This window comes from Furipterus horrens, unplaced genomic scaffold (genome assembly GCF_987537825.1).
Source record: "Furipterus horrens unplaced genomic scaffold, mFurHor1.1.pri manual_scaffold_1, whole genome shotgun sequence".
Classification (NCBI taxonomy): domain Eukaryota; kingdom Metazoa; phylum Chordata; class Mammalia; order Chiroptera; family Furipteridae; genus Furipterus; species Furipterus horrens.
In genome coordinates this window covers 92,828,316-92,852,423 of record NW_028327171.1, presented here as the reverse complement: position 1 = coordinate 92,852,423, position 24,108 = coordinate 92,828,316, and positions in this window count along the sequence as shown.

Here is a 24,108-nt window from a genome sequence, read left to right as displayed (position 1 = left end):
GCTAGAATTATATCTGAAAGATCCTGAAACACAAATTCAAAAGAACCTATACACTCCAATGTTCATAGCAGCACTATTTACAATAGCCAAGTGCTGGAAACAACCTAAATGCCCATCTGTAGATGAGTGGATCAAAAAACTGTGGTACATTTACACAATGGAGTTCTATGTAGCAGAAAGAAAGAAGGAACTTCTACCATTTGCAACAACATGAATGGAACTAGAGAGAATTATGCTTAGCAAAATAAGCCAGGCAACGAAAGAAAAATACCTTATGCTGTCACCTATTACAGGAAACTAATGAACAACACAAACAAATGAGCAAAATTGAACCAGAGGTATGTAAACAAGAAGTAGACTAACAGTAACAAGGGGGGAGGGGGGAGGGAGAGAAGGGGGTAAGAAGGGGAAGTTTCAAGTCAAAGATCATGTATAAATGACCCACAGACATGGACAACTGAGTGGGGACTAAACATGGGGGAAGGGAGGGGCAGGGTGCAGGGAAGCAAGAGGGGCAATAATGTGAGACAACTGTAATGGAAAAACAAACAAAAAATTTTTTTTTAGTGGGGGAAAATGAAAATATGAAGAATGGAAATGCCAGTTCAGTGAATATTAGGACAAAGATTTTCCTTCACGTTGTATATTTTTCTCCCTATTTGATCTCTCCAGAGTTTGGCATTCTAAACAAGTAAGTAATGACTTAAGTTTCTTTGCATAGAACTAATAAGACCAGTTGTTAATAGAGGTTCCTTTTTTATTGACCAAGTCTTTGACTGGAATGTCAAGCCTAAAGGAGGCATACTTGGGCTCAGGTTGTTACCAAAAAGCCCTGAGGAACTGGGAATGACTTTCAAAGGTAATAAAAGCCCGTGAGATAAAAGGCCTGCTACCATGGTTGGTTGTGTGGTCCGCAGCAATCTCTCCAGGGAAGGAACAAAGGTTGTTTTCCTGAAAGATGGCTAGAAGGGACTTTAAGGCACAACGGAAAACCAGAAAGACTTGGAAAGGACAGGTGTGTACAGGCAAGGATGAATGCCAGGAATGTGGCCCAGCTTCTGTGCCCTGAAGAGCAGACTGAGGGTCACCCTAAATGTTCCTTGGGTAAGTTCCAGCAAAGCAGAACTAAAGATCATAAGTGATCATTTGCTGCTCTTGTTATATTTATGCAGAAAAGGACATGACACAATGCTCCATCAATCTCAACACATGGGAAGTTCAAGCAGACGACCGCCTAGCCTGGAGGCTCATGGTCAGACAAGGTACGTCACGCACAGAGGCTGCGTGCAACGAGGAGGCGGTCCAGAAAAGATCGAGGCGGAAGCAGCATCAACAGCAGCAACAACAGCCATCTGCCTTCACCTGTAACAAGTGCGGCAGGGATTGTCACTCCCGAGTCGGACTGCACAGCCATTCTCGGCGGTGCAGATAGACTCTCAAGAAGCTACGCCATCGTCTCTCGAGACGGACGGCTGCCGATGATATATTTATGCAAATGAACAGGATAAATTAAAAATGGACTTAATGTAGTCCCTTTAAAGACAAGGAGGGTAATCTTAGGGAGAAAAATCACTCTTCAAGGAAAATCACAATGATCAGTAGTAGGCTGTAAAGTAGGGCAGCTAACCGTCTTAAAAGTTTCTTCTCATTTAAAATATGGTTTCACTTGAAAATTAAACCATGTCTGTGATATCACCAAAGAGATTCAAGTTGCAGGCAAGTAGAATGTCAAGTGCCTTGCAACTGGATGTCTTCCCAATAAGACAGTCTTACAGATTTAAAGACTTGTTTGTTGGTTATGTTACACAAATTAACATGTGTTTTCTGTTTTCAAAGGGCATAAGCCTATGACTGCATTACCTGAGTGATTGTCTGTATGCACAAGCCTCACTTAATCCTCTCTGCAGCGCTGCCTCCTGAGACTCAATGGTTTGGCTGAACTAAATGGCTGGGTTGGTGAAGAATGGGGTGGTCTGTGGGCTTCACTTTAAAATTGGTTTCTCTTTTCTATCCTAATGGCTTGGACAGAAAGGTCCCAGAGGTCTGAGAGGGGGGAAATCTAAACTATTTACCTCAGCCCAAACTAAGTATAATGGGCAAAAGGGTTTTGGACAGGCGAGATGTGCCTAGCACACGTTCCTCCAAAGAAGTCCCCCCCCTTTTTTTTCCCTAATGTGGGACATTGAAAAATTAATCCCTGCCTTTTGTCATCTAGTAGTTATGGATTGAATGATGTCTTTTAACCATTTTCGCCAAATCTGTTGCCCCCAGAACACAACAAGGATGCCAGCCTGTTAAACCAAGCACGCCGTTGTCCAGAGACAGCCAACTGACCTGGAGTCTTCACAATCCTTCCCCATGTGGGAAGGCCACCCTCCCCTCCACACCCCCACTCTTATTAGGGATTTCTGGACCCAAGGGTAGGTAGGACGACGACCATGTCCAGCTTGAAGCAGCTAGAGGAGCTTGAGACCTTCGCCCATTGTCCTTTACAAGATTACAAAGGGTCTTAACATCTGAGAGAGAGGGACAGTTATTTTTTACGAACCATGGGTACGGACTTGGGGGGGGATTGCTAGGGGAGGGAGATGCTGGGTGGAGGGGAGTAAAGGGGAGAAAATTGGAACTATTGTAACAATATAATCAATAAAGAAAAGCTGGGAAAAAAAGAATAAAGGAGAACAAAGATTCAAAAAAAAATTTAAAAAAAAGAATTACATAAAAATTTAGTGTTTCATAGGAAACTATTATTTTGAAATACATTTTACTTTTAAACAGGAAAATAATAGACTATTAGTATTTAAATTATCATATATTTCATTAGATTTTCCAAAATTAATTATTGGTGAAATGAGAAAAAAAAGGAGAATGTGGGGAAAACATTTTACAATTTATCAAATATCATGGGATTTTTTTATTGTTTTTTACTTTTTTGCTTGCCTGTTTTGCTTTTGTCATCTAGAGTAAGTACTGGGTGATTGTCTTTTTCATGTAAAAATCTTCAGTTGGAAAGTGAGTTCATAACTTCCCATATCTAACACCTGTGTTTGTGCATAATATGATCTGAATAGATAGTAAAATGAAAGGAAAATGGAGCATGAAATTAAATGTTTGAAACCAAACGCACCATCTTCCGAACTCATGACCTATCAGTTTTTCCCGCTCATCCTTTCTGTTTTTGAAGGTTTCATTACCCATGGTACCCACGCTTGAAACTTTGATGCCATCTTTGACTCTGTCCTCTCTCTTATCACTTAGTTATAAGCCTTTTCAAATAGCAAATTTTTGGTTTATACCATTGTGTAATTGGAGCAAGTGAGAAAAAATGTTGGGATATCTTGCCAAATGTAACTTTGTACTATATTTCTAGACTTAGATGTATAAAACTGAATCTTCCTGTTTTGTTTTGTTTTTTAACTATGGCAATGAGCTGATTTATAACCTGTCCTCTTTAAGATTTCAACAAAATCTTTAGAAGGCAGCCCAATATGCTTCTAAAAGTCTGCAGTTGCTAAGGGAAAGAAGAAAATATCTCCAATGATCAACCATTATAATACACCTTACATAGAGAAAAAATGGATTTTCTATGAACAATCGTCTATTAACCCTTCGGCATTCATTAGTTTATCAGATCAATCAGGTAAAACCTTGGAAGAAAGGATAAAAGTCACTTCCCAGCCTCTCATTTGGCCTTTTTCCAAATAACCTCTGTAATGACACCAGTGGCTTAGTGTCATTTTAATGCACAGCTAATCAAGTTACTTCTCCATATCAGTTTCTTCAATGGCCCTCATTACATACAAAGTGAAGTCTAGAAAGTTTTTAGTGATTTGCCTCTGATTCATTTTTTTGAGCCTCTCATTCTTGGTCACTCCTCTAAGAGCTGTATTAAGGAAAAATGATCTGTGGTGGCATGTGAATCAAAAATGGAGCTGCCTTTCGAGCCAGTGATTCTACTGCTGGGAATATACCCTAAGAATCCCAAGACACCAATTTAAAAGAACCTGTGCACCCCTGTGTTCATAACAGTGTTATTTACAATAGCCAAGTACTGGAAACAGCCTAATTGCCCATCAGTAGATGAGTGGATCAAAAAACTGTGGTACATTTACACAATAGAATACTACGCAGCAGGAAGATAGAAGAAACTCCTACCTTTTGCAACAGCATGGATGGAAGTGGGGAATATTATGTTAAATGAAATAAGTCAATTGGTGAAAGACAAATACCATATGATCTCACCTATAAGAAGAATCTAATGAACAAAATAATGAACAAAATAGAACACCAGGCATGAAACAAGGAACAGACTGACAGCAACTGGGGGTGGGGGGTGATAATGATGTAAGGAAGGGGAAGGGACTAGACAAAGAAGATGTATGAATGACCCATGTACAGGTAAACCCTGTATAGCATGGTTGTTAGGTTCCTAACAAATGCCATATTAGGTGAATTTGTCTTTTTTTTTTTTTATTAATGTTTTTTATTGATTATATTGTTACAACAGTTCCAATTTTCTCCCCCTTGTTCCCCTCCCCCCAGCACCCCCCTCCCCCAGCGATCCCCCCCAAGTCCATACCCCTGGTTCGTAAAAATTAACTATCCCCCCCCTCTCAAATATTAGGACCCTTTGTAATCTTGTAAAGGACAATGGGCGAAGGTCTCAAGCTCCTCTAGCTGCTTCAAGCTGGACATGGTCGTCGTCCTACCTACCCTTGGGTCCAGAAAACCCTAATATGAGTGGGGGTGTGGAGGGGAGGGTGGCCTTCCCACATGGGGAAGGATCGTGCAGACTCCAGGTCAGTTGGCTGCCTCCGGTCAACGGCGTGCTTGGTTCAACAGGCTGGCGTCCTTGTTGTGTTCTGAGGGCAACAGATTTGGCGAAAAGGGTTAAAAGACATCATTCAATCCATAACTACTAGATGACAAAAGGCAGGGATTAATTTTTCAATGTTCCATATTAGGGAAAAAAAAAGTTTCTTTGTAAGGTGTGCTAGGCACATCTCGCCTGTCCAAAACCCTTTTGCCCATTATACTTAGTTTGGGCTGAGGTAAATAGTTTAGGTTTTTCCCCCTCTCAGACCTCTGGGCCCTTTCTGTCCAAGCCATTAGGATAGAAAAGAGAAACCCGTTTTAAAGTGAAGCCCACAGACCACCCCATTCTTCCCCAACCCAGCCATTTAGTTCAGCCAAACCGTTGAGTCTCAGGAGGCAGCGCTGCAGACAGGATTAAGTGAGGCCTATAGGTACAATCACTCAGGTAATGCGATCATAGGCTTATGTCCTTTGAAAACAAAAAACACGTGTTAATTTATGTAACATAACCCGCAAACAAGTCTCTAAATCTGGAGAAGAAACTTTTAAGATGGTTAGTTGCCCTGTTTTATACTCTACTACTGATAATTGTGATTTTCCTTGAATAATAATTTTTCTCCCTAAGGTTGCCCTCCTTGTCTTTAAAGGGACTACATTAAGTCCATTTTTAATTTATCCTGTTCGTTTGCATAAACATAACAAGAGCAGCAAATGATCACTTATGATCTTTAGTTCTGCTTTGCTGGAACTTACCCAAGGAATATTTGGGGTGACCTTCAGTCTGTTCTTCAGGGCACAGAAGCTGTGCCACATATCTGGCATTCATCCTTGCCTGTACACACCTGTTTTTTCCAAGTCTTTCTGGTCTTTCCTTGTGCCTTAAGGTCCCTTCTAGCCATCTTTCAGGAAAACAACCTTCGTTCCTTCCCTGGAAAGATTGCTGTGGACCGCACAACCAACCATGGTACCAGGCCTTTTATCTCACGGGCTTTTATTACCTTTGAAAGTCATTCCCAGTTCCTCAGGGCTTTCTGGTAACAATCTGAGCCCAAGTATGTTTCCTTTAGGCTTGACATTCCAGTCAAAGACTTGGTCAAAAAAAAAAAAAAAAAGAACCTCTGTTGACAACTGGTCTTATTAGTTCTATGCAAAGGAACTTATGTCATTACTTACTTGTTTAGAATGCCAAACTCTGGAGGGATCAAATAGGGAGAAAAATATACAACGTGAAGGAAAATCTTTGTCCTAATATTCACTGAACTGGCATTTCCATTCTTCATATTTTCATTTTTCCCCCACTAAAAAATTTTGATTTGTTTTTCCATTACAGTTGTCTCACTTTTTTAGCCCTCTTGTTTCCCTGCACCCTGTCCCTCCCCTCCCCCACATTTAGTCCCCATTCAGTTGCACCTGTCTGTGGGTCATTCATATATATATATTTTTTAACTTGACCCATCCCCTTACACCTTTCTTTTCCTCCCCCCCGCCCCCCTTGTTACTGTTAGTCTACTTCTTGTTTACATACCTCTGGTTCAATTTTGCTCATTTGTTTGTGTTGTTCATTAGTTTCCTGTAATAGGTGACAGCATAAGTTATTTTTCTTTTGTTGCCTGGCTTATTTCACTAAGCATAATTTTCTCTAGTTCCATCCATGTTGTTGCAAATGGTTGAAGTTCCTTCTTTCTTTCTGCTACATAGAATTCCATTGTGTAAATGTACCACAGTTTTTTGATCCACTCATCTACAGATGGGCATTTAGGTTGTTTCCAGCACTTGGCTATTGTAAATAGTGCTGCTATGAACATTGGAGTGCATAGGTTCTTTTGAATTGGTGTTTCGGGATTTTTTGGATATAATCCTAGCAATGGAATTGCTGGTTCAAAAGGCAGTTCCATTTTTAGTTTTTTAAGGAAATTCCAAACTGTTTTCCACAGTGGCTGCACCAATCTGCATTCCCACCAGCAATGCACCAGGGTTCCCGTTTCTCCGCATCCTCTCCAGCACAAGTTGTTTGTTGATTTGTTGATGATTGCCATTTTGACTGGTGTGAGGTGGTATCTCATTGTGGTTTTAATTTGCATCTCTCTGATGGCTAGTGATGTTGAGCATACTTTCATATGTCTATGGGCCCTCTGTATGTCTTCTTTGGAGAAGTGTTTGTTCAGGTCCTTTGCCCATTTTTTAATTGGGTTGTCTGTCTTCTTGGTGTTGAGTCGTATGAGTTCTTTATATATTTTGGAGATCAATCCTTTGTCTGAGATGTCATTGGCGAATATATTTTCCCATATGGTTGGTTTCCTTTGCATCTTGCTGATGTTTTCTTTAGCTGAGCAGAAACTTTTAGTTTGATGTAGTCCCATTTGTTTATTCTTTCCTTTATTTCCCTTGCCTTAGGAGATATATCAGTGAAAATGTTGCTACGTGGGATATCTGAAATTTTCCTGCCTATGTTTTCCTCTAGGACTTTTATGGTGTCACGGCTTACATTTAAGTCTTTGATCCATTTTGAGTTTATTCTGGTGTATGGTGTGAGCTGGTGGTCTAGTTTCATTTTTTTGCATGTCCCTGTCCAGTTCTCCCAACACCATTTGTTGAAGAGGCTCTTTTCATTCCATTTGATGTTCTTTCCCCCTTTGTCAAATATTAGTTGACCATATGAACCTGGGCTTATTTCTGGGCTCTCTATTCTGTTCCATTGATCTATATGTCTGTTTTTATGCCAGTACCAGACTGTTTTGATTACCGTGGCCTTGTAGTATAGTCTGATATCGGGTATTGTGATTCCTCCTACTGTGTTCTGCCTCAAAATTGCTGTGGCTATTCGGGCTCTTTTTTGGTTCCATATAAATTTTTGAAGTATTTGTTCTAGGTCTGTGAGATATGTTGCTGGTATTTTAATAGGGATTGCATTGAATCTATAAATTGCTTTGGGTAGTATGGACATTTTAATGATGTTGATTCTTCCCATCCATGAGCATGGTATACGCTTCCATTTATTTGTATCTTCTTTAATTTCTTTCTTCAGTGTTATGTAGTTTTTTGTGTACAGGTCTTTTACCTCTTTGGTTAAGTTTATTCCTAGGTATTTTATTTTTCTTGTTGCTATGGTAAATGGGATTTTTCTTTCAGTTTCTATCTCTGAGTTTTTATTGTTGGTGTATAAAAATGCCTTCGATTTCTTAATATTGACTTTGTATCCTGCTATTTTGCCGAATTCACTTATTAGATTGAGTAGTTTTTTTGTGGAGTCTAAAGGATTTTCTATGTACACTATCATGTCATCTGCAAATAATGACAGTTTTACTTCCTCTTTTCCAATTTGGATGCCTTTTATTTCTCTTTCTTGTCTGATTGCTGTGGCTAGAACTTCCAAGACTATGTTGAATAGGAGTGGAGAGAGCGGACATCCTTGTCTTGTTCCTGATTTCAGGGGGAATGCTCTCAGTTTTTGCCCATTGAGTATGATGTTGGCTTCAGGTTTCTCATATATGGCCTTTATTATGTTGAGGTATGCTCCCTCTATTCCCATTTTGCTGAGAGTTTTTATCATAAATGGGTGTTGTACTTTATCAAATGCTTTTTCCGCATCTATTGATATGATCATGTGGTTTTTGTCTTTCATTTTGTTAATGTGGTGTATCACGTTTATTGATTTGCGAATATTAAACCATCCTTGCATCCCTGGGATGAATCCTACTTGATCGTGGTGTATGATCTTTCTAATGTGTTGCTGGATCCTGTTTGCCAATAATTTGTTGAGGATTTTAGCATCTATGTTCATCAGCGATATTGGTCTGTAGTTTTCTTTCTTTGTTGTGTCTTGACCTGGTTTTGGAATTAGGGTTATACTGGCTTCATAGAACGAGTTTGGGAGTCTTCCCTCTTCTTGTATCTTTTGGAATAGTCTGAGGTGGATAGGAGTTAGTTCTTTCCTAAATGTTTTGTAGAATTCACTTGTGAAGCCATCTGGTCCTGGGCTTTTGTGTGCTGGAAGTTTTTTGATTACTGCTTCAATTTCGCTAGCTGTTATTGGTCTATTCAGACTTTCTGCTTCTTCTTGATTCAGTTTGGGCAGACTATAGTTTTCCAGGAATCTGTCCATTTCCTCTGGGTTGCCAAATTTCTTGCCATACAGTTGTTCGTAATAATTTTTTATAATTCTTTGTATTTCTGTGGTATCAGTTGTGATTTCTCCTCTTTCATTTCTGATTTTATTTATTTGGGTTCTCTCTCTTTTTTTCTTGATGAGCCTGGCTAAAGGCTTGTTAATTTTGTTTATCTTTTCAAAGAACCAGCTCCTACTCTTGTTGATCTTTTGAATTGTTAGTTTAGACTCTATGTCATTTAATTCTGCTCTGATCTTGATGATTTCCTTCCTTCTACTTGATCTGGGTTTTGCTTGTTGTTCTTCCTCTAGTTCTTGTAGCTGTAGGGTTAAATTTTTTTATTAGAGGTTCTTCTAGCTTTTTTAGGTAGGCTTGTATTGCTATGAACTTTCCTCTTAAGACTGCTTTCGCTGTATCCCATAGGTTTTGGGTTGTTGTGTGTTCATTATCATTGGTTTCCAGGAACTTTTTGATTTCTTCCTTGATGTCATTGTTAACCCATTCATTATTTAATAGCATGTTATTCATTCTCCATGAGTTTGAATGTTTTTGAGTTTTTTCCTTGAGGTTGATTTCCAATTTTAAGGCATTGTGATCTGAGAAGATGCTTGATATAATTTCAATTTTCTTGAATTTATTGAGGCTTGTTTTGTGTCCTACCATGTGGTCTATCTTTGAAAATGTTCCATGTGCACTTGAGAAATATGTATATTTTGCTTCTTTGGGGTGTAAACTTCTATATATATCGACTAAGTCCATTTGATCTAAAGTGTTGTTCAGTGCCTCAATATCTTTGGTGTTTCTTTGCTTTGAAGATCTGTCCATTGTTGACAATGGGGTGTTAAAGTCCCCTACGATGAGTGTGTTGCTGCCTATATCTTTCTTGGAGTCTTTCAAAATTTTCCTTACATATTTGGGTGCTCCTAAGTTGGGTGCATATATATTTATAAGGGTTATATCTTCTTGATGGATTTTTCCCTTAAGTATTATGAAATGCCCTTCTTTGTCTCTTTTTATGGACTTTGCTGTGAAATCTGTTTTGTCTGATATAAGTATTGCTACCCCGGCTTTTTTTTCATGTCCATTTGCTTGGAATACATTTTTCCATCCCTTTACTTTCAGTCTGCGTAGATCTTTTGTTCTAAGGTGGGTCTCTTGTAGACAGCATATATGTGGGTCATTCTTTCTAATCCATTCAGCTACCCTATGTCTTTTAATTGGAGCATTTAATCCATTTACGTTTAAGGTTATTACCGATAAGTACTTATTCATTGTCATTTTCCCCCTTTGTACTCGTGTTCTTCTCTGTTTCTCTCTGTTTCTTTATCTTTTTAGAGCAGACCCTTTAGCATCTCTTGCATTGCTGGTTTGGTGGAGATGTATTCTTTTAGTCTTCCTTTGTCTGAGAAACTCCTTATTTCGCCTTCCATTTTGAATGAGAGCCTTGCTGGGTAGAGTATTCTTGGTTGTAGGCCTTTGTTTTTCATTGCTTGGAATATTTTTTGCCATTCCCTTCTTGCTTGTAGTGTTTCTGCTGAGAAATCTGAGGATAGCCTTATTGGAGCTCCCTTGTATGTTATTAGTTGTTTCTCTCTTGCTGCTTTTAGGATTCTCTCTTTGTCTTTGGATGTTGCCATTTTAATTATGATGTGTCTTGAGGTGGGCCTGTTGGGGTTCATCTTCATTGGGACCCTCTGTGCCTCCTGGATTTGCGTGACTCTTTCTCTCCTCATGTGAGGGAAGTTTTCTGTCATTAGTTTTTCAAAGAGGTTTTCTATCCCTTGCTCTTCTTCTTCTCCTTCTGGAATTCCAATTATACGGATATTGTTACGTTTCATGTTGTCCTGCAGCTGTCTTAGAACCTCTTCAGTCTTGTTCAGTCTTTTTTCATTTTGTTGCATTGTCTGGGAGTTTTTGTGTACGTTGTCCTCCAGCTCGCTGATCCGATCTTCTGCTTCCTCTAGCCTGCTTTTAATTCCTTCTACTGTGTTCTTCAATTCAGAGATCGTATTCTTCATTTCCTCCTGGCTCTTATTGATAGCTTCCATGTCCTTTTTGATGCTGGTATAATTCTCAGTAAGTTCCTTATAGTTCTTCTGGAGTTCACTGTAGTTTTTCTGGAGTTCTTTGTAGTTTCCGCTGAGCTCATTTAGCTTCTCCGTAATCCATGTTTTAAATTCTGTATCTGATATGTTGCTCCCCTCTATTTCATTTAGCACTCTTTCTGGGGATTCTACCTTTCCTTTTGATGGGGGGTTGTTTCTCTGTCTCCCCATTTTTGTGATTCCTTTTGTTTGTTGGTGCTTCTTAGAATGATCAGTTCTTCCTGGATCTGCCTCTGGTAGCGTCAGATCATGTACCAGACTGGCCCTAGGCAGCCTGTTGGAGACTTCCAGGGATCTACTGCCTTTGTCTCTCTTCTTTAGTTGTTACTATACTCAATCTGTGATCAGCCGTCAGGCTTAAGGACCGTGGGTGTGGCAACTTAATTCCTGTAGGCAGGGCTTTTATTTCCCCTTAGTATGACACCACTTGGAGGGGGATGGTCTGCTGCTGTACTGGGGCTGAGTCAGCACTGGCTGGTCCCTGGAGGAGGTTAGTGTAGCTTCCACTTACTCCTCCGCCCTCCTGGATCTCCGTCTGTGTTGTCCTTGATGATATTTCTTTAATCTGTCTGGTTGTATTTCAGCTACTTTTTGGTGGATCTTTTTCTCTGGTTAGTTGATTGAGAGTCACTCTGCCCACCTTGTCTTGAGATCTTTTGTGAAGGTGCTGCTAAAACATAATTACACAACCCAGGCAAGAAACCCACACCCTCCAATGTCTCCCCCAAATACAATCCCACTATAGGCTGCAAATGAGCCCGTGTTAATATACTTGTGGAGATACTGGGACTCTTATTTCGTAGGAGAAACAGAAAGGAGTTGTTTTAAATGAAGGAAGGGTAATTTTTGAGCTGGAAGTTGATAGAGTATTAATATTAGCAATTGGGATCAAGGTTATGTAAGAGAGCAATTAACACTTACACTGTCTGTTTGAAAAGGAGGGGAGGGTTACAGTGTGGAGAGAGAAAGTGGAAGTGTATAGTATTAGGATTATATAATCGGTATATACTATATGATTAGCGTGGGAGGTAGGGTAGACACAACAGACATCCAGGTAGACAGACAGCCAGAAATTGAAAGAGAGGGCTGGGGAGGTTAGAAGGTAGAAAATAGATTGAGAGAGAATTTTTTAAGGATAAAAATACAGAGTAGAAAATAGCAAGACAGGAAGGGAGAGAGGAAAGAGAGAGAGAAAGTAGAGAAGAGAAGGGTAGGAGAGAGAACAGAAGAAGAAGGGGAGGTAGAAGAGAGGGGACTGGATTAAAATTCTTTTTTAAATTATATGTTATAAAAAAGATTAGGAGGTTAAAACATGATATAAAGTTGCAAGATAGAGAGAAAAGGTGAATATAGAGAGAGAGAAATAGGAGATAGGAAAGCAAAAGGATTTGGGAGGAAAAGAGCTCAGAGGAGGGAAGGAAATCAGGAGGAAGAGGAGATATTAGGGAGGGGAGGGTTGAAATTGAAGAGTTGGCAAAAGATAGGATGAAGGAGAGAAATACAAGAGGTAGGGAAAGAAGTGAGGGGGTGGGGTAGAAAAAGAGAAGGGGTAAGAATAGGAGAGTAAAGGGAGAGGGGGATAGATTAGAATTATAATTTGGATATTAAGAGATTAGAATATAAAGTGTAATAGGGAGAGAGAGAGATTATGTATAGGGAGAGAAGGAAAATAAGGACAAGAGATGAAAGAAAAATGAATGTAGACTGAAGGGGGACAAAATAAAGAAAGAAATTTAATAAAGTTGAAGGTGAGTAGCGCAGAGAAAGGAGAGGGTGAGAAAGGGAGAGAACTTAAAATTATAAAATTAACTGAGAATAGGATGCAGGGGAGAATGCTAAGGGGAGAGAAGGGGGGAAGGGGAGGGGAGAAAAGGAGCGAGAATAAGAAGGGACTGACGGTAGGGGTAGTTAGAGAGAGAGTGAGAGATAAAAGAATGAGGATTTTAACTCAATTCAACTTTTATGCACAGTCTCTGGGTATTTTTGGTTTGTTTGTTTTTTGGTTTTTCCTTGCTTCCTTCCTGAGTCTGCTCCTATTCAAAATTCCATGAGTTTCAAATCTTTTCTGGTTGGTTGGCTGGCTGTGGGAGGGTTCTGCTTGATTCTGGGGTTGCTAGTCTTTTTTTTCGTAGGCCTACCACCGCTCTGCTGTGAGCTGCCTTTAGTAGTCCCCTCCTGAGGCAGCCTCAGCCCTCCTCAGGCTTGTCCAGCTACTCCTTCCCTCTGTTGGTCCAGCCTGTGCCTGCCAGCAATCCCCGCCCTGCCTCCGGTCCTGTCTCTATTCCCAGGCTACAGCTTCTGCTCTCTTTCCTGTCTATATGTCTGCGCACCCCACCTCTCTCCCTGTCTCAAGATCGTCCTTTTGTTCTGCAGGACTCTGGCACAGTCGGTCAAAGTGCCGGGCCCAGTGGCCCTTTCCTGCCCAGGGCCTCTCCCCTAGTCTGGAGCTTTGCAGTGGCTTTCCTGCCTGTGCTCTTCTCCTTGCCCCAAAACTGTCTCTATTCCGAGCTACCGCTTCCTCTGGCTTCCCTGTCTATCGGCCTGCGCGCTCTATCTTTCTTCCCGCCACAGCACCGTCCCTTTGTTCTGTGGGACTCTAGTGTGGTCGGTCGGCGCAGCACTCTCCTTCCCCGGAGCTCTCTGCCGGTCTGGAGCTCCGCAGCAGCCCTTCCCTGCGGGCCCTTCTCTTTGCCCTAAAACCGTCTCCCCTCCAGAACCTCCGCCTCCGCCCTCTTCCCTACTTACACACCCTGCGCGTCCTATTTCTTTCTTAGCCCCCAACCTGCCTTTGGTTCCGTGGGATTCTAGCGCGACTAAAGAGCAAACACTGATTTCAAGAACACAGTTCTCCCCCGGTCCGGAGTTCCGCGGCAGCTTTTCTGTGCGGCCCGTCTCCTAGCCCCAAAACTGCTCCTTTGTTCTGTAGGGCCCTAGCGCAAGTGCTGGGCGCGCCCGGGATGCCGAGCTTTCCGTCGGAGGTTGCAGCTGAGGATGTTTCTCTCTTGACTCAGGTCACACAGTTTCTCCCAGTCCTGGTTGTTCACTGTTCTCTCCCTCCTCTGGCTTTTTCGGCCAAATCCTCTCCCTAACTCCCTACAAGAACCCACTCCCGGCTAGTGAGCTCTCCGGCTTGATACTGCAAACGCACGGAGTCTCAGAATGACTCAGCCTGCAGTTTGTGATAAACCCCTCCACCCCCTTCCACGCTGCTCCCACGATCTCCCCGTTCACGTTATCAGATATTCCCACTCACTCAGTCATTCCTCCCCAAGTTTGTTCCTCCTGGATTGTCTCCTTAACAGGAGCGAGCTGAGAACACTGTTCCTACTCCGCGGCCATCTTGGTCCCCCCCCCCCGAATTTGTCTTATATGAAACAAAGAACTAGTACAAAAAGGGAGGTTAGGTTCCAAATATTAAAAAAAATATACTATTATATTTTTATAATTAAGAGACATATCTTTATTAAAGCAAATTTCATCAAAAGTATTATATATAAATATGAACTAAGTAACGTTTCTTCATCATCACTACTAAGTTCCATTAACCAAATGCATTTCTTTTTTTCTGACAAGATATTCTTATTCTCTGAACTTTCTTCAGCATTATCTTGATTTCTATGCTCTACTTTTTGCAAAAAAAAAAAACTGTTATTTTAGATAGCTGAGAGATCTTTATAAACTTCATTATACAGTGCTAAACACTTTTGAAGTTTCCTCTTAAACTTCGTGCTCTTTTCAGTGCAAGGATCTCATTTAAGAAATATGACTCTAACTATTCAGTTAAGTCTAGGCCCTTCTTTATGCTTTTTAGAGTAAACTGTTTAACTTCTTCATTTTCATCAGTGCTATCATCCCCTAAGTTATCTTGGCACATTCCAGATGTCATTTCTATCAAAATTGCTTCATCAGTTTTTCTTTTTTCTACCAGTAATTCTTGGCTATCTTCTACAGTCATATCATGTTAGAGCTAAACCGTGTTAAAGAAGCACAGTGTTATACGGGGGATGCCTGTACATGGACGGTGGTGTGGGAATTGACTGTGGGAGAGGGGGTTGGGATAGACTGAGGAGGGCACTGGGAGAAAATTGGAACAACTGTAATAGAATAACAATTAAAAATGATTTAAAAAACAAGCAATTCAGATGATAAAATTGTTGATTGGATCTTCCGTTGGGAAGTTTTGTAACGTTACATATCATAATCAGGGATATTTCTAGCTACAAAACAAAACAAAAAATGGTAGTCTTTTTGTGGTTATAAGATGAAGAATTCTCCTAACAGTTAAATCTACTTTTGAAACCAAAGTGGAGATAGGTGTGTTTTATTGCTGCAAAGGAATTATTTGTAGAGGACCTATTATGTGCCAGAAGCTCATTTCACACAAGCTTCGCTCTGCCCCACCAGGTCGAGGTCAGGGCTTTTGTCATCTTCATTTCACAGGTCGGAAATTCAGCCAGGGCTCGGTGACATGCCCAAACAGGCAATGCTAGTCAGTGAACTAAGACTACATTCTTAAGGACCAGACTATATTTCTCCCTGCCTTCTAGAAAGGGGTAGAACCAGGAGTTAAACATTAAGCAACTCAGAAAAAAATGTCAGAGAGTCTATGTATGGTATTTAAAGCTACTAAGAATTTCAACTAAACTCCAAGTTAACTTTTTCCTCTCTATATAGTTACTACCTGGATTAAAGATAATCAAAGAACCTCTTTAAATTTACTTTTGATGGAGTAAAAAAGGTAGGGCTAAGAAGGTATACCTCTCCTGAAATTGTCTGTTAAAAAATAATTCACTTCTTTTCTAACATTATGGACAGAAGTTGAAAATGCAGCTGCTTTTGTCACTGTGATGCATGGAATAAAATATTTTGAATTTAAATAATTATTTTGTTTCTATATTTGAACTGCATTTAAAGACAGTTTATTTTGTGATGTAATCTCCAAACATTTATTTTTCTGTCTCTAATTTGAAGGAGCCTGGCAATGTCTCTGCTTCAAATGAGTAGTTTGTATATTTAACCAGTCAATGTTATATTACTTTCAATAAAATTCATTCAGGGGTTGTCACTATCATTGGAGATAACAGTGTGAGATATATATATCCTCTGTTTAGCTGCCTGAGATTTTTAGATCAATCCAAGGAAAATGAATGGAATAAGTAAAATCAATCCATGAAAATAAATACCTTTAGTTTTAATTTGTTCTATGTATACAGTATTCCCAGCCATTAGTTATTCTATTTAAATTGTAATGAATTGGCACAGGAGGATGGACGTCTTTTGAGATTGAGTCTGCTGTGTGGATGAAACTAAAGACCAGAAGGGGAAAAATATTGAGTTCTTATTCAATTCCCTTATTGATTCACTGGATAGCATGTGGATAAATTATATTGCATCTTACTTGTTTGTTCTTTCACAGATCTAAGAAGGTGTCTTAATCTATTCAGGCTGCTATAATAGAACACCATCAGCTGGATGGCTCATAAACAACAGAAGTTTATTTCTCACAGTTTTGGAAGCTGGATGTCTAAAATCAAGGTGTTGGCAGATTTGATATCTGGTGAGAGGTGCTTCCTGGTTCATAGATAGATATCTTCTTGCTGTGTCATCACATAACAGAAGGGGCTATAGAGCTCTTTGGGGTCTCTTTTATAAGGGCAGTAATCTCACTCTAATCTCTTTCTAATCTCATTCATGATGCCTTCACTCTCATGACCTAATCACCTTCCCAAAGTCCCACCTTCAAATATCATTATACTGGAGATTAGGTAACAACATATGAGTTTTTGTAGGGGATACAAACATTCAATCTATAGCAAAAGATAAAAGGAAATTTTTGGAAATACCCCTACCTCCCTCTCTTCTCAACAGTTCCATTTATTCATCAAATGTTTGCTGCATATCAAGCATTGTCTTTGATATTGTTGGAGTTGCAAATATAAATCTCATTAAATCCTGCTCTTAAGAAGTTTATATTATAATAATAAAATATAGACTATAATAATAGTGTATACTATAAGTATAAAATATACTATAAGTATAAAATATACTATAATAGAAAAGCTGTAATTAGTCTTATACATCCTTTGAAACCTAAATCTAAAGATACCTCCTCAGTGGAGACTTGCCTGACTCCCCCAGACTAAGTTGTCTATCCACCGTGCACACACAGTTTGTAATTTAAGTCTCTTTAATTCATCTAGGTAAATACAGTGGATGCTTATCTTTCTTACTGAATTTAAAGCTCTGTGGAGAAGGGACTTGTGTCTCAATGTTTTTGTATCTCCACCTTGACAAGGTCAAAGAAAGCTGACACAGTATTTGTTAAAAAAGAGAATAAATGAGTCAATAAATGATACAAGATATCAAGACTATTTGAAGAGAGTAAATGAAATAATAGTAAAGGGCCCAGATCATGGGGAGCTCTGAGTTATGAATAAAGAATTCTGGAGCCACATTCTAATATTGAGAAAAGAGCATGAATTTTTGTATAACCTTAGGCAAGCTAATAATAATAGCTACCTTTTATTGACTGTTTACTGTTCTAAAGTGCTTTATGTACACTCTTAAGCATTTCTCTCATTAAGTACATCCAATTGTTCTCATAATACAGGAGAAGAAACTGAGACACAGAAAGGTAAATGACATGCACAATATTGTACAGCTAGCATTGCTGAAGCCAGGATTTAGGTTTAGACATTCTAATTGTTTTAGACCTACCTTTAGTTAGCTGTATGAATGTAAATAAGACTTAATATTTATCTGAACAGTGGGTTCTATAAGACCTTCCTTATTAGAGTGTTATGATATTCAATAAGATAAAGTATATAAAGTGTCTAGTACAGTACACAGCAAAGTCTATGTCCCAACAAATGTAATTTTCTTCCCTCTTCATCAATCAGAAAAAAATTTTAATTAGGTGTTTGAGCAGGATATGTACAGTCTGTCCAAAAAGTATCCAGCCATGTAATATGCAAAGTAGAGACATTTATTGAAGAAGATACAAGAAACATTGTATAAAGGACAATGATGTCACAGTTTCCTCCACACAGTTCTCTCAATTGTCATCAGCTGCCCTATCATATTTTCCTGGATCTCATTGATGGTCTGAAATCTCTTCCTTTTCAAAAGTGATATTACTTGGGAAAAACCAGAAGCCATAAGGTGCCAAATCTGGGTTGTAAGGGTGCTGAATCTCTTGAATGATCTGATGTTTCACAAAAAAACTGCGTGAGACGTGATGCATGAGCAGGTGCATTGTGATGTAGTTGTCAATCACCAGTTGCCTTCTGAATCATCCAAATAGACTCCATGGAGGAATGTTCAAGCTTAACGCAAAAATTGATGCAGATTCGAAAATAGGGACTTCCGGCCAAGATGGAGGCTTAGACGGACACACTAGGTCTCCCTCTAGAACCAGAGAGGAATACAACTACTTCAAAACAAAGGATAACTAGAAATTCCAGAAAATAAAGCTACACGGAAGCCCAATATATGAAGTTATAAACCAGCGGTGCCATTTGGGCAAGTAAGAGTTAAAGAAGGCAAAGCTGTTTGCGGAGCGGCGGGGCGGGGCGGCGAAAAATCCCGGAGGCAATCAAGCCCCTGGCGTGCGCGACTCCGGCGCTGGGGAGCAGCCGCAGCATCGCCTTGAACAGTGAGGCCCAGGGGGGCGGGAGGACGGATCCCGGTCTCCTAGCTGAATAACTGTGTGAATCCATCTTGGACCCCCGCCCCCACAGAAAGCACCACAGGGCTGCGAAATAGGTCGCGGACAGGCAGGCGCCGGCCGGTCGCTGATTTGTGACGCTTACACAGGCACCGCCCCCGACAGCCGGCCCAGGAAAACAAAACGCATCTGTCAAAATGTGGCAGACAAATATAGAGATCCCGATGGCACAACTCACCAGGCAGCAGATAGAGAACCTGACAGATGAACAGATAAGAAACCTGTCAGAGGCTCAGTTCTGGGCCATTGTTATCAGGTGGCTTACAGAATTCACAAAAGAGCAGGAAAAAGATATGAAAGAAGCGAAAAACTTTCATAACGAAAGGAACAAAACCACATACGAGACAGATGGTGAGGAATCCAGAGTTCATTTCAACAAACTGGAATATGGAGAAGGAACAAGCAGTCAACCAATGCAGCGAGAGGAAATAGGAAGCAACAATGAGAGGATCAGAAACCTCTGGGACAGCTATAAAAGGCCCAACATAAGAATCATTGGTTTGCCAGAGAATGAGGAGGATGAACTAGAACTTGAAAAATTGAGTGAAAATATAATAAAGGAGAACTTCCCAGACTTGGGGAAGGGAATAGACTTGCAGGTCCAGGAAGCAAGGAGAGTTCCCAAGAGACTGGACCCAGGGAGAACCACTCCAAGACACATTATAATCAAAATGTCAAAAATTAAAGATAAAGAGAGAATCTTAAAAGCAGCAAGAGAGAAGAAAAGAATTATGTACAAAGGGGTCCCAATTAGACTATCAGCTGACTTCTCAAGGGAAACCCTACAGGCAAGAAGGGACTGGCAAGAAATATTCAAAGTAATGAAAATCCAAAACCTACAACCACGAATACTCTATCCAGCGAAATTGTCATTCAGAATAGAAGGACAGAGAAAGTGTTTCCAGGACAAAATAAAACTGAAAGAGTTCATTAGATCCAAACCACTGTTATATGAGAAGTTAAAGGGACTGGTTTAAAAAACAGAAGCTAGGGAGATGAAACAAAGGCAAACGAAACAGGCAACGAGAGTGGAAAAGGAACTGTGGGTAAGGGAAGCATAGTGGGGGGAGGTCAACAGGGAGGGGGAGTGGGGAGAGGGAGGGAGATGATATAGGAATTGGGGATCATGGTAGGAGGGAATGGAATAGACGGAGAGAGGTTGGGAGGAACTGTATGCACAACTAATGGACATAATCTAAAAGGGGGGGACAACTGGAGGGAGGGGACCACCGGGTGGAGGGGAGCAGAGGGAAGGGAAAGTGGCACAAATGTAATATTTTAATCAATAAAACACATTAAATCTGAAAAAAAAAATTGATGCAGATTCATTGCTTTACTCTCTCAGTCATTTTGAATGTGACAGCCACACAGTACACATGCTCACTCAATTGCATCTACCACCCCCACTGACTAGTTCAGTGAAGTAGTCATTGTTCATGTTTGCGCATTCCAGTCCACTCTCCTTGGCTTCTAGGTACATCGATGTCATGCAAACCATTCTTACTATATTAACTATGGCTGGACTTTTTCTGAACAGACCTCTTATAACAAGATTAGAACCGTGATAATAAGATTTGAACCATTCTTAGGAAATCATTGAAGAAAGACACAAAATTGTTTATTTGGACTAATTTAGCACTAAAATATCCACTGGGAAATTATATGAATCAACATTACAGCAGTTCCAGAGGGTAGAGTGTCCAAGAGACTATAATAAAAGGTCAGCCTGACATATGGTATATTTGTTGACTGGTTCTATAAAAATGCAGGAAACTTAGCAGAATACTGTTTATATAATAAGAAAGATAATGCTGCTGAGCCTCAAATTTGCAGCAAAGTCTCAGGGAAGTCTGAATTTAGTGGGAATATCATTACCAGTCACTTCTATTTAAATAGTGTCTGAATCAATCAGACAGAGAAGGCAAATCAACATGGTTTTCTTTAGATTTTAGAATAGAAACCTTCTACTTCAGAAGAATTCAGAGTCACCACAGTATTTATGTTCTTCATGCTGCAGAAGAACACATGAACATCCCAGCTGCAGAGATTATTAGAGTCTCTGGAATAAAGTCAGAAAAAATGTAATCTCTGATTTCTTCCCAGATTGTTGAAGTTTGTTCAGAGCTCTTTAAAATTTTGAAAGTCTTTAGTCTTCATGTAGCAAGACTTTTACATAGGGTTTATACACTAGATACAGATTTAAACCAAATTAGAAACCCCCCACAAAGGTTGAATTGTGTCAACTTACACACTATTTTGAAAACAATTAAGTAGAGGCAGCCAGATAATTGGTATCTCAAGAAAATCAATTTCTTTAAAGATTGAATTCAGAGTTGTTCTGCTCCAAGCAGATAAGATATAATAAATTGATAAATATGTGGTACCTAGATTTTTAAAAATTCTATCTAAAAAACTGAACAGTCACCACTTTTTGCTCAGCTGTGTGGAACTGAATAAAATTTCAGATAAATTATTTTATGTAGACCTAAGCTACTTTGTTTTGTTGCTTTGTTTTGTTTGTTTTCTTTTTACTTATTTTTATTTTTTGCTATTTTTATGGTTTATGCTATTACACTTGTCCCAATTTTTCCCCCTTTGGCCCCTAACTCCCCTTTCCCATAATCAATCTCCACACCATTGTTCATGTCTATGAGTTATGCATGTATGTTCTCTGTCTAATCCCTTCACCTTCTTTCAACTAGTCCCAAATTGTTTGTTTTCTGATATTATATAAATTTCCAAAAATTTCTCATGGAATTATGTTTGAATAAGAAACCACCTTTCTTGTTTGATCAGATAACCAACTAATAGCAGAGTTGCTTTTCGGTGTTACTTAAATAGAAATCAACCCGGCAGCTTACTTACAATTTTACATTATTAAGGGCCTACACTCCACTAAGCTTCTTTCTTTCTTATTTTTCCACTGTAAGTTGCTCCAATCACAGCTGTGTGAGTGTGTGTGTATGTTGTATATATATGGGTATATAGACAATCTAAATAACTTCAAATACGTTGTAATAGTTAATTGTGTGTGTCAACTTGGCTGAGCTACTGTGCTCAGGTATGTGGTCAGACAGTGTTCTGGATGTTTCTGTACAGAGATTTTTGGACAAGAATCACATTTAAATTGGTGGACTTTCAGTAAAGCAAATAGCCCTCTATGATGAGGTGGGCCTCATCCAATCAGCTGAAGGCCTGAATAAAACAAATGGACTGACTTTCCCAAGCAAGAAAGGATTCTGCCAGCAGATGGTCTTAGAAATTGGACTGAAACATTGGCTCTTTTCTAAATCTTTAGCCTGCTGGCCTTTGGACATGAACTGCAACACTGGTTCTTCTCTGGTCTTCAGCCTACCAGCCTACCCTGCAGTTTTTGGACTTGCCAGCATTCTTAATTGCATGAGCCAATTTCTTAAAATAAATCTCTGTACACACCCCCCCCCACACACACCCTATTGATTCTGATTCTTGGGAGAACCCTGACCAATACACTGACCTTCTCTAATTTTGCATTAAATAATCAAAGAATAGAACTTTATGGCAGCAAAATGTGTATTATTTTTGAAACTTTGATGACCTGGAGAACATTATGCTAAGTGACATAAGCCAGTCAGAGAAAAACAGATACCATATGATTTCACTCATAAATGAAATCTAATGAACAAATTGTACTAACAAGCAATATAGAGACAGACTCAGAGATGGAGAGCAGGGTGATAGCTGGGAGGGAAGGGAGATTAGGGGTGAAGGTATTGAGCAAAAAGGAAAAAGGACTCAGACAACAGTGTGGTGATTGCTTGGTGGGGGGGGGGGCGACCGGGTGATAAGGGGACTAAACGGTAATAGAAAAAATACAATAAACTATTAGCAAAGAATCTGTTTATATGTACTGAAAGTGGATAACAGTTAACATAATAAATTATGCATTAGCTTTTAATTTCTCAATGAAAACATTTCTAGGAGATGGAATACTTAATAGCTGCCAGTGTCCTTCTGGAGAACAGCATTTTCTTGGCATCTTATTTTATTGATATACCCACTGCTGAAAAAGTGCTTAAGACTGCTACAAGAACATGTAAGACCAATTGTCATCTTGTAGGGAATGCTTCTGTTTACCAAATAAATCTCATCCCTGCTCAGAGGACAATTGACCTAGATATATAAAGAGAAATATACTTTTGAAGACAAAAAATTCACTTATTTATGATTTGAGAAGAGAGCAATCTCGGTGACTTGGTTGTATCATCTCCTTAGTACTTCTGAAACTAGAGTACTGAGGTGGTGTTCCATGGGTATATGGAAATCTATAGTACACTTTTCTTTAGACTCAATTTTATAGTTTTATTTTAAGTGATTAATAAATATCCCTGGCCAGTAAGATAAATCTCTTGTTTCATATAAAATAAACATCAATTGTATATTATGGACTAGAATACAAACTTGCATACATTTTATAAAACTTCTGAGGAAACCTTAGTCAGGTGGTTCAGTTGGTTGGAGCACCATTCCTTGCACCAAGTAGTTGCAAGTCTGATTCCCGGTCAGGGCACATAACTGGGTTGCGGTACAAGAGGCAACCGATCAAACAGATCAATGTTTCTATCTCACATTGATCTCCCCCCCTTCTCCCTTCCTCCCTCTATAAAATCAATAAAAATATCCTCAGACAATTATTAGAAAATACTTCTGAGGAAGTTTACACTTTTTGCAAGCACATTAGTATTTAAAAAAATTTTTTATTGTTGTTAAATTACAGTTGTCCCAATTTTTCCCCCATTGCTCTCCCCTGCCCTGCCTACCCCCCAGTCCCACAGTTAATCCCCACCCTGTTGTCCATGTCCATGAGTCCTTTATACTTTTTCCTTGACTAGATCCTTCCCCTTCTTTCCCCCCAAATCCCCCTCCATCCTCCCCTCTGGTCACTGCCAGTCTGTTCCTTATTTCTATGCCACTGGTTCTACTTTGCTTGTTTGTTTATTTGTTTTGTTCATTAGGTTCCACTTATAGGTGAGATCATATGGTATTTGGCTTTCACTGCCTGGCTTCTTTCACTTAGTATAATACTCTCCAGTTCCATCCACATTGTTGAGAAGGATAGGAGTTTCTTCTTTCTTTTTGCTGCATAGTATTCCATTGTATAAATGTACCAGTTTTTTGATTCACTTACTTACTGGTGGCCATTTAGGCTATTATAGATGAGTGGCTTTCAGTGGGTTCCTGGTCATCATCCACTCTCCAATATGAGTTAAGATTACTGTCCTCAGCAATACACCTTTGATGAAAAAATGTTCATAAATGGGATCTTAAAATACACTGGCTTAAGTCAGTGACAAATATGAAGAAAAGAGGACCAGCT